Genomic DNA, 10,365 nt, shown 5'->3' on the forward strand with positions numbered 1-10,365 from the left:
TTAGTCATGTTTTATACAGAGGTACAGTGTACAGTATGTCTTTGTATGGTTGAGGGCCCACGCCTGTTGTTAAAAAACATAGCTTTAACCCCAAACAAAAAAATTACAAAACATGGAAGCACAAACAGCTGCAAGAGGAGGTTTATATGCAAGTAAAACACATAACTCACTGGTGATTTCATGACTAGAACTGTGTGGAAGTTTGTCTTTTGATTGCGTGGCTATGATTTCCAAATATGTTTTCCATCTGATTTCGTCCAAAGAACATGACTATTTTGCTCATAAACAGGGAGCGAAACAATAATGAACAACTCCCATTAATATGGAATATTAGCCTCAATATCTCTGGTTGTTAGGCAGCTGGCGTTGTCAAGGTGAAATGTGACGCCACAAAGGGCAAAGAGAATCCGTGCGTGCGTGTGAATTCAGCTTGTGTTGAATCCCACGTGCACGCTCCTTGTTGGTGCATGAGACTGTTAACGGTACACCAATGGTTCTCAAACTGGGATCCTTGAGGAGGTTAGAAGAACTCCTTCTAATGGAAGGAGTTATGGACCAGAGTTATGGACCAGAGCTCTCTGTATAATCTATGTGTTTTTGTATCCAGTCGCTATGGACCAGATCTACATTAGCCTAAGAGGGATCTCCCTCCATCAGTTTGACCCTCAGGCTATTCGAAAGTAGCCGGTCTACAAGCTCACAACGCATAGTGATGAAACGCATTGTCAGCTTGTAAAAAAAATGTAAAAATCTTGAAGAATTATGAAAAATGTGTAATATGACAAAATAATATGTTCAGCCAAATACCCTACATATCAATTTGCGGGTCCATACAAATGTTTGAGAACAACACTGTAATAGAGGGACTGCAGTTTTGACAGGATTTATCACCCCCATCGAGAGGTATTTTATGCTTGCCCCTACCTCTCAGGATAGATTATCAGTCTGTCCCACCATGCTTACAAACAGTAGAATGATGCAGGTAGGGTGTTTTCTCACCTCTGTCTGAGAAAAACAAACACCCAGAGAGAGGAGAAGGGTGCATTTATGTCAAAACTTGAGTGAGTCCATGATGCGGGTTGTATCTATCACACATCACCCTCTCACGTATACAGCTCCTGCTCTTTAAGATACCATGGGTAGCCTAAGTGTGTTTATACCAGGAGAAAATGCTTTACGTGACTAAATTCCCCTTCCAAACACAGGTACCGGCACTCCCTTATACTCTCTATTATTATAATACATTTTTGGTGATTACCGATGGTATTTCACACCAATGTCCTGCGTCATATACTGTACTGTAGGTGTTCAAAGGTGTTCGGCTAAGCCCTATTGTATTTTAAGGTCATCCATTATTTTAGGTTAGTTTTGAGTTTGAGTTGGGAGTAGATATCTTTAATGGCTTCTGGTAAGGCATTCCACGTTTTGGTGGCAGCATAGTAGAATGCATTTTTCCCCATGTTTGAGCTGAATTTTGGGGGGAACAAGGTCCCTCTGGTGTTATGCCCATGCCATGGGCATTACTCACTCTAGAGATGTAGTTTGACAGGTAACTGGGCACTGATCCTCTGAGTATCTTAAAGACCAGACCCGTTGAAAGATGCACTCTGTCTTCTAGACCAGTGGTCTCAACCTTTTCAGGCCGCGACCCCCCAAAATAATCATATTTAGACTGGGGACCCCCCGCCCACCCTGACAAGCACTTAGAAGTGTAGGAGTTGAGGCATTACATTTAGTTTGACTCGGTTCCATAGATAAATAATTGGCCAAATTGACAAATAATTTAAGAAAGAGTCAACATTTTTGAAAATAGCTTGCAAGGCGTTGTGAGCTCGTAGATTTTCTATTTTCAAACTTTTTACCTCTTTCTTATATTATTTGACAATTTGGCCAATGTTTGACCAGTTTTTATAGTATAGTTTGTTGATTACTTTTGGTGCAGTAATGGTATTTTTTTAGATATTAAAAAGGTCTTAAAAGTCCTTAAATTATCACTTCACTGTCATCTGGAGACCCCCCAAAAATCATGTTTGGACCCCACCTGAGTGTGAGGCATAGTAGTAGTCTTAATGGTTTGTTTTGAGAGGTCTCTAGGTTTTGATCTAGTGACATGAGATGTTAGTGAACCATGAGGTGCAAGTGCATTCAAAATGAATTTGAAATGGTTTTCACGTGAGATCCGGGGACCAACAGGGGTCCAAATGATCCCCATCAACTGTAGGCAAAATGCTCAAACGAGCATCAGGGCTGATATTTGACCACCCCCCCCCCCCCCCCCAAAAAAAAAAACACTCAATCATTCTCTCTTCCTCTGTCAGCATAACAATGTCACCTGATCTAAAGTTGTGGAAAAGTCATAAAAATTCCTCACCTGTAGTAAAACGTACAGTAGCACTAATTACTAGGAGTTTAAACCAAATGAACACGGGTCCAGTTATATGATCTGACTGCAGATCCACTCCACTTCTTTACCGTATGGCGTGACCCTCTTTGTTCTCTGATCCTGTGCTATCATCTCTGCTCCAACGCTAGCCTACCTTTAATCAACGCTTTAAAAGGTTGGAAAGTGGCTCTTTATGGATTTGTGTAGTGCTAGAGATACTCTTAACCACTGAAGCAAGCTCGGTTCCCAATCTGGGGTCTGTGTGTGTGTGTGTGTGTGTGTGTGTGTGTGTGTGTGTGTGTGTGTGTGTGTGTGTGTGTGTGTGTGTGTGTGTGTGTGTGTGTGTGTGTGTGTGTGTGTGTGTGTGTGTGTGTGTGTGTGTGTGTGTGTGTGTGTGTGTGTGGGGGGGGGGGTCTCAGCTTGTGTCAGATGTAAGACGGGGGCTCCAAAGACAAAAAAGGTTGGGAACCACCACTGCCCATATTTGGTTGACCGGGGCCCCCAGGGGTCTATACTTGGTACCCTCCTTTTTCCCTCTACAACACCAAATCTCTATAATAGCCTATTTTCATATAGTATGTTTGCCTATGTTTTGCCAAAAACTTGCTTTTGACATGCCCAACATGCCCAACATGCCCATTTTGATGACACTAATCATGGTATACAAAAACAACAGGGGAGGAAAGGAAGCACTGAAAACGATCCGGGAGTGAAGAGGATGTCCCGCCTCCTTTTCGTCTTTCATCTGCCCAGTGTACATCAAATTAGTTGAAGCATAAATCAGAAATGGAAATACATTTTAAAGATTTGTAAAAAATACATATTTTCACGAACGGAAATGCCGGACAGATGACGGCTTCCTTTCTCTGCTTTCAAGGAGGCGAGTAGTTCCAGACTCTATAATAGCATTACGGAGATTGTGGAATAATTGTCTGGCTACGTGAGCCTAATCAACAGCAGATGACAAGGTGACACTGTGATCCAGAGGTACATGTCACTGCTTTTAATGACGGCGCCGTTTCCTCATAAACCAGCAGGACGCTAACTAAACACTGGACCTTTAGATGTACAGTGGTAGCCACTAGCCAGTGCCACGTCCAATCACGGACGTATCCTTCATGACTGGTTGATGTACGTCACACAGTAGAAATTAAACAGCATATAAGGTTGTAATATATCTCTATCAAGTAGTAAGCAAACTATTACTTACTTAACCTACAGATGGTTGAGAAGTTAGCATATTTTTTTCAAATCATTCCCCTTAGGTGTGGAGAAAAGGTGCCAGACGTTTTTCAGCAAGACCACGGTAAACACATTGTGACAAAAAGACCAAGTGATGCACAAGCTATTTATGTATGACAACTCAGAAAGTACCTAAGTTTTCTCAAAGCAACAACTGAAAAGGATAGTTGGTTATGGTGCAGTGGCAAAGGACGAGGAGTTAATACAGAAGAGTACAATACAAACAGCAACACATAGGCCTAGTTGTGGGTTCCCAAGTTTGGCACATTGCTAACTAATTGATAGCACACTATGCTATCAGTACAGGTGAGGCTAACAAAAGGTAGTCCAGGTTCAGGGTTCGATTGGCCACAGAGTTAATCCCTGAGGCCAATTCTAAAAATGTCTTCTAAATCAGTTTTCTGAAAAACATATGTCGCTATATCAGTGGTGCTCAAACGTTTTCATGTCAAGGACCCCCAAAATAATATTTATTTGGCCTTGGACCCCCGCATCTCAAAATATTTTGTGCCAGATTTGGCAGATTTAAAAAAAATAGCAGATCTACAAGCTTGTATATTTGCAATTGTTTTAATAGCCAAAGTATAAAATAATGCTTTTAGGCTCAAATCTAAAATGACACATGCTTTCCCGGTCTTAATGGGTTAATTAAGGGTCAACTTCAGATATTGACATACATACTACGACATACAGTATCTAGACCAGCGTTTCCCAACTGCTGTTCCGTGGCCCTGTAGTGTTATGTAATAGAGAGAGACTACATCAGTTTTTTAAATATTCATATGGAAATTACTTAAAGAGTACAGGCAGCAGAATGGAATTCTTTGGTGTATCATCGGATGGCTCAGCTCAGTCACGTGTCGTGTAGCCATATACCCTCGTCTCTGGTGCTGCGTCGAATAGGCCCGGCTTCTGAATGTGGTCATCGATTAACTAACTGCTGCAGCGCTGTTGTCGTGCTGTGTGATGAATGAGACACGAGCACACTGTGTCCTAAAACCTCATACAATCTGGCAGGAGAGAGAGGTTCTTCTGAGACTCTAGCAGTCTCTGGATGTATTTATTACTCATATCTTTCTGCATTTATGACACACTTAGCTCTCATTGTGATGATGTATGTATTAGGGAGTGGTGGTGGTGGGAGGACGAGGGGGGGGCGAGGGGGGGACGAGGGGGGGACCACCCAGCCTAGCAGTGTTGAAACCAGGGTCCACCGGGGGCAATTAAGCTGTTTCCCCAGGTCACCCAGGCCCCACTTGTTAAAGTCCTCAACCTGGAGAGAGAGAGAGAGAGAGAGTGTGTGTGTGTGTGTGTGTGTGTGTGTGTGTGTGTGTGTGTGTGTGTGTGTGTGTGTGTGTGTGTGTGTGTGTGTGTGTGTGTGTGTGTGTGTGTGTGTGTGTGTGTGTGTGTGTGTGTGTGTGTGTGTGTGTGTGTGTGTGTCCTTGGCATCACACCAATAGCACCACTGGACTGACAGTCTGGGCCAGTGAGACTTCTGCCAGTAATGAACGGCTTTGTAGACCCTTATAGTGCAAGTATTGACCATTATTCAGTAATCCTCTTTACTGTGTATAATATGCGTGTGCGTGTGTGTGTGTGTGTGTGTGTGTGTGTGTGTGTGTGTGTGTGTGTGTGTGTGTGTGTGTGTGTGTGTGTGTGTGTGTGTGTGTGTGTGTGTGTGTGTGTGTGTGTGTGTGTGTGTGTGTGTGTGTGTGTGCGCGTGCGTTTGTACAGTTGGTATGAAACACACCTTTCCTCTAAGAAGGAAGGGAGATCATTTATTGATCAAGATTTATACTTACTAAATGACAGTTGGTGCTTCTCTGGGAAACTGAGGGTGAACAGGTTTTGTTTTGTGTCAGTTATTTAGATTTTGGGGTTTTGGTGCAACAATTTAAGCTATGCTGCCCCGCTACTGTTGTGTGTTCAGAAGCTCACATGGTCAAGGGCTTAGATTTCTCACAAACCTTTTATTTTATTGTTTATTTTAAAATTAAGGATCCCCATTAGTCTACACCGTAGTGGAGAGACTATTCTTCCTGGGGTCCAGAGACTCCAGATTTCACACATTCACACCTTGGATCTGACCAGTACAACCACAGTCTTGTACTGTTGGTCACTGGGAGCTGACCAGTACAACAGAAACTTCAAATTTCTTTTTTTTGTACCGTAAATTAATGCCCTACTTTATCATACAAGAGTGACACGCAAACATTGTGAAAGATGAGCTTGTAGATCGGCTATTTTCACCCCAAAAAGAATGATACAATTATAATAAAAAAAGGAACGGTTTGGACCATACAAGCTTTTCCACCGGACAGGGACAATATCCTGTTATAGCCAAATGTGAACTGCAACAGCGGAGGATCATAAATCTGCACCGCGTACAACACTGACACGGCTAATAGCAGCCATGGGACAGAGCGTTGCTGGACAGCAGGGGGGCTGGCGCTGAGAAAACAGCCAAAATAACCAGCCTACTCCCTCCCCATCATTCATGGAAAAAAATACATCCCGTCAGTCACGCAAAAATAAATAGTCCCACAGAGGAGCTCTCCCTGCTTTCTGACATTCTCGAACCATGTGATTTTTGACTCCATGAGACAAGAAGGCCGTTATATGTCAGTTAACATACGTGCATGTTTGATTATGAATGATTGAGCAGCTAACCAGTGGTAGAAAGTAAATAAGTACATTGACTCAAAGGAGCACTTGAACCCATTTTCAACCATATCTTGATGATTGGTCCTCCTCAATAATGCCCATTGACAGATGACACAGCATTTCTGTCTACTCACTCTCATTGGTGGGCTATGGACAGCTCAGAAACCTGCCTACCGATGATATCATCGATTGGGATTCTAAGCTAATAGGACACTACATGTCCATGTCCTTTCTCTTCCTGTATAGTTAGCATGCTGAAATAGAAGCCATTGTTCTTCCATTAACAACAAATACAAGTAAAGTTTTAAATCTTGTTAATTGAAATGACCAACCCTGCCTATATTGTTAAAAACACAAATCCTCTCTCAAATGGTCCCTGCAAAATATTTTCAGATGGGGGTCCGTCCGCAGCCAAATAAACATCAACTTAGGGGGTCCTTGACATAAAAATGTTTGAGAAACACTGCATTAACAGACAGAATCTATCAAATAAGCTGCAACAAACTGTTGCGCCGGGCTCAGATGGGACCGTGAAAAAGGCTGTGAAAACAAGATGGCTGCCAAACACGCATGGACTTTCTTACATCAGCAGCAGCTCTGGACCTCTGTGTGTGTGCTGGGTCCAGAGCCAGAGGTATGTCTGTGTGTAATGCGTGTGTGTGTGTGTGTGTGTGTGTGTGTGTGTGTGTGTGTGTGTGTGTGTGTGTGTGTGTGTGTGTGTGTGTGTGTGTGTGTGTGTGTGTGTGCGTGCGTGCGTGCGTGCGTGCGTGCGTGCGTGCGTGCGTGCGTGCGTGCGTGCGTGCGTGCGTGCGTGCGTGCGTGTGTGTGTTATTATACTTGTGAGGTCCAAATGTCCTTGTAAGTATAGTAGAATTTGAAAAACATTCATTGTGGGGACAATTTCCCTGGTCCTCACAAGAGAAATGGTTGTTTATAAAGATTTTTAGAGTTTGGTTTATAATTAGGAAAAGATTCAGGTTAGGGTTAGGATTATTATAGATTAAGGGCCTGGACCGCTCCTGTAGTGGTCTAGGTACCTAGGCTACAATGAAGCCTGACAGCTTGTCGCGGGTTCAAGTCCCGATCCCGACGGCCTTTGATGTGTGGCACCCCCCATCTCTCTCCCCATTTCCTGTCAGCCTACTGTCCTGTCTATAATTAAAGGCATAAAAAGCCCAAAAATAAATCTTAAAAAAAAAAGGATTAGACATTTAGAGGTTATAGGTTTAGGGGTGGGGTCAGAGTTTTTCCCAATTTCATACTTAGTTGTGTGGCGATGTCACACACCGAAGTTGTCTACAAGCACATTGTGAGCTTGTAGATCAGGTACGTTCAGCTATTTTCAATGGTGTCCTAAAATGTTGATGTCCCCTCAAGTATAGCGATACAAACGTGTGTGTGTGTACGTGTGTGTTTGTGTGTGTGAGAGTGCAATTCAGGCCAGCAAGCTTGCAGATCTGAAGGGGTGGTGTAATAGCGCCATGGGTATTTTCCCCCCAATTGTTTTGGCTATAGCGGCCCATCTGACACGCAGACACCACAGACTGACCGCTCTACGTTTGACGTCGATAGATGTGGGTGTAGTGTGATCGCCGGACCTGTAGAGACCGCCGGCGGCCATGTTTGTGTAACCAGGATCAAAGTGGCTGGACTAGCTTTAGCGTTGCGCTCACTGGCCCACGGGGCTGCGTTGGCTCGCACTGGAGACCTGCAGTTGGCCATAATAACTCAACACATCATGGGTGGAACTGACTTTAATGACATCATAATGGAATAACGGTGAGCTCACTGACTGTCTGTTTGTTCTTTTCATCTCTACCTTCTGTAAAAATAAAACAGAAACTCTGCTGACATTTTCTGTTAGCCCCACATATGCTATAAATCCACTCATCCGAGCATGTATACGACTGGTGGATACTAAACTTCCCGACGAACCGCCGCACAGGTGGTGAGAATGGGCAGTATCGCACCTGACCTCCTGACCCTCAACAGGACCCTCAACACCCCCCCACCCCCCCAGGACTGAGCCCTCTACTCCCTGTTCACACATGACTGCACAGCCACGCACAGCTCCAACGTCATCATCAAGTATGCTGACGACACGACAGTCAGTGATAGGCCGGATTGTCAACAACGACGAGTCACCCTGTACAGGGATGAGGTCACTTCATTGGCACTCTGGTGTCAGGAGGGACAACCTCGCTCTCAATGTCAACAAGGCCAAGGAGCTGATCGTGGACGAGGAAAAGGCACACACCTATCTTCATCGACAACGCTGATGTGGAAAGGGTCTGAGAGTTCACACGCATCGATGAGGACCTCAAGTATCCCACACACCCCGCGCGCGTTGTGAAAAAGGCTATCCAGTGGCTGTACTGGATCCGTCGTCTGAAGAAGTTCAGAGTTGGCCGCAGCTTTTTTCAGTTTTATCATTCAGGGTTCGAAGCCTTAAGTTCAGACACTCAACCTCCCAGTTGCCCCAACAGAGGCTGTTCAGCAATTGGAGACTGTGGTTGTCTAAATTTCGACACCTTGCACGCTTTAAGCTGCCTTGTATGGAAAGGACGTTTTGTCCAAAGGTGGTCCACCTGTAGTGTACAGTACCTCACAGTCCCCTCTGGTGTCTGACCTAGTGCCACGTGACACGTCCAGTGACTCTTTTCTTGTGAATTAATTCCTTTTTAGGAGGGGGTGCCAGTCCCTGTAGGCATCTGTAGATGAAAGAAGCACTTATACAAACCTTTTCAAAAAAGTTTTCAAAACTTAAGTAGTGATTTTTTTTCCTAGAATGGTACAGTGATGAGTATATGCTGTGTTTTGTCAAATACCTTGATAGCTCTCTTGAAAAGCTGTTCTATGGATTTAAGGATTGTGGCGCCAGCAGACAACCAGTTGGTGGAACAGTATTCAATGTGGGATAGAATCATACATGAATGAAATGGAATGGACCTGAATCAATGGACCTGAACGAACCACTGGTTTAGTATAAGATACTAAAGCGAGTGGGCAGCCTGCCTTCTACGACATTTTATTAAAGTGTGATGGAACCGTCATGCACGCACGCGTGTGTGTGTGCGCGCGGCACACACACACACACACACACACACACACACACACACACACACACACACACACACACACACACACACACACACACACACACACACACACAGACCACACAGAACACACCGAACATACAAGGTTCTTGGCGTTTTCCCAGTGTTTCTCGGCTGACATGATGCAACCCATTCAGGTCCAGTTGTGAACCTTTAGCAGCTCTTGAAAAACAAACAGTAGATGTGGAACGGGTGCTGGGGGACTCCGTCCCGACCATAAAGAAACCCCCCCGACATCTGTTTCCTTCCCATGATGACCCCGCCGAGGGCACAGAGCGGTCACGGAGAGGTCACGGACAGCACCAGGGGTCACACGGAGGCGAAGGCTACTTCCGTGCCAACGTCAGCCAATCAGAGACTTCCTACCGAGCCACGGAGTATACCTGTATAGTCCTACACCAAAATATCTTTGCCAAAAATAGCTGATCTACTATAGCTCACAACATCTCACAACATCACGTTGTGAAAGCGTTGTGAGCTTGAAGATCTGTTATTTCTGGCTAATGTCTCCCCCAGAATATGGATGCTGGGGTTCAAGTGGTTAAACCCTATATACTTATTGACCGGAGTTCCCCAGGGGTCTATACAAGGCCCGCTCCTTTTTCCCTCTACGCCAAGGCTCTTCGTAAGAATTATCAGTGAGCTTGAAGATCGGCTATTCTTACCAAATGTTCACCCCAGGACCTGCGTATTAATACTTAGTATCCCAATATATATTTTTAATATAATTTAGGAAAGCTGAAAGGGATTTGATCCTAGATTATCAACAGTACACAGTTACAGTTACTCAAAGATATAAACTACAATCGTACAGAAGTATTCAAATTTCAAACGGGTACTTATACGTATTGATTGTGCTAGGGAGTGTTCAGTCAATTATCTGACATTAATCATTACAGTCTTGGTTCAAACTGAGAGGAAGTGAATTGATCTGATGTAACTCCATGACGTTTTACTCTG

The sequence above is a fragment of the Gymnoscopelus microlampas genome, assembly GCF_963454915.1.
Source record: "Gymnoscopelus microlampas genome assembly, chromosome: 16".
Lineage (NCBI taxonomy): Eukaryota > Metazoa > Chordata > Actinopteri > Myctophiformes > Myctophidae > Gymnoscopelus > Gymnoscopelus microlampas.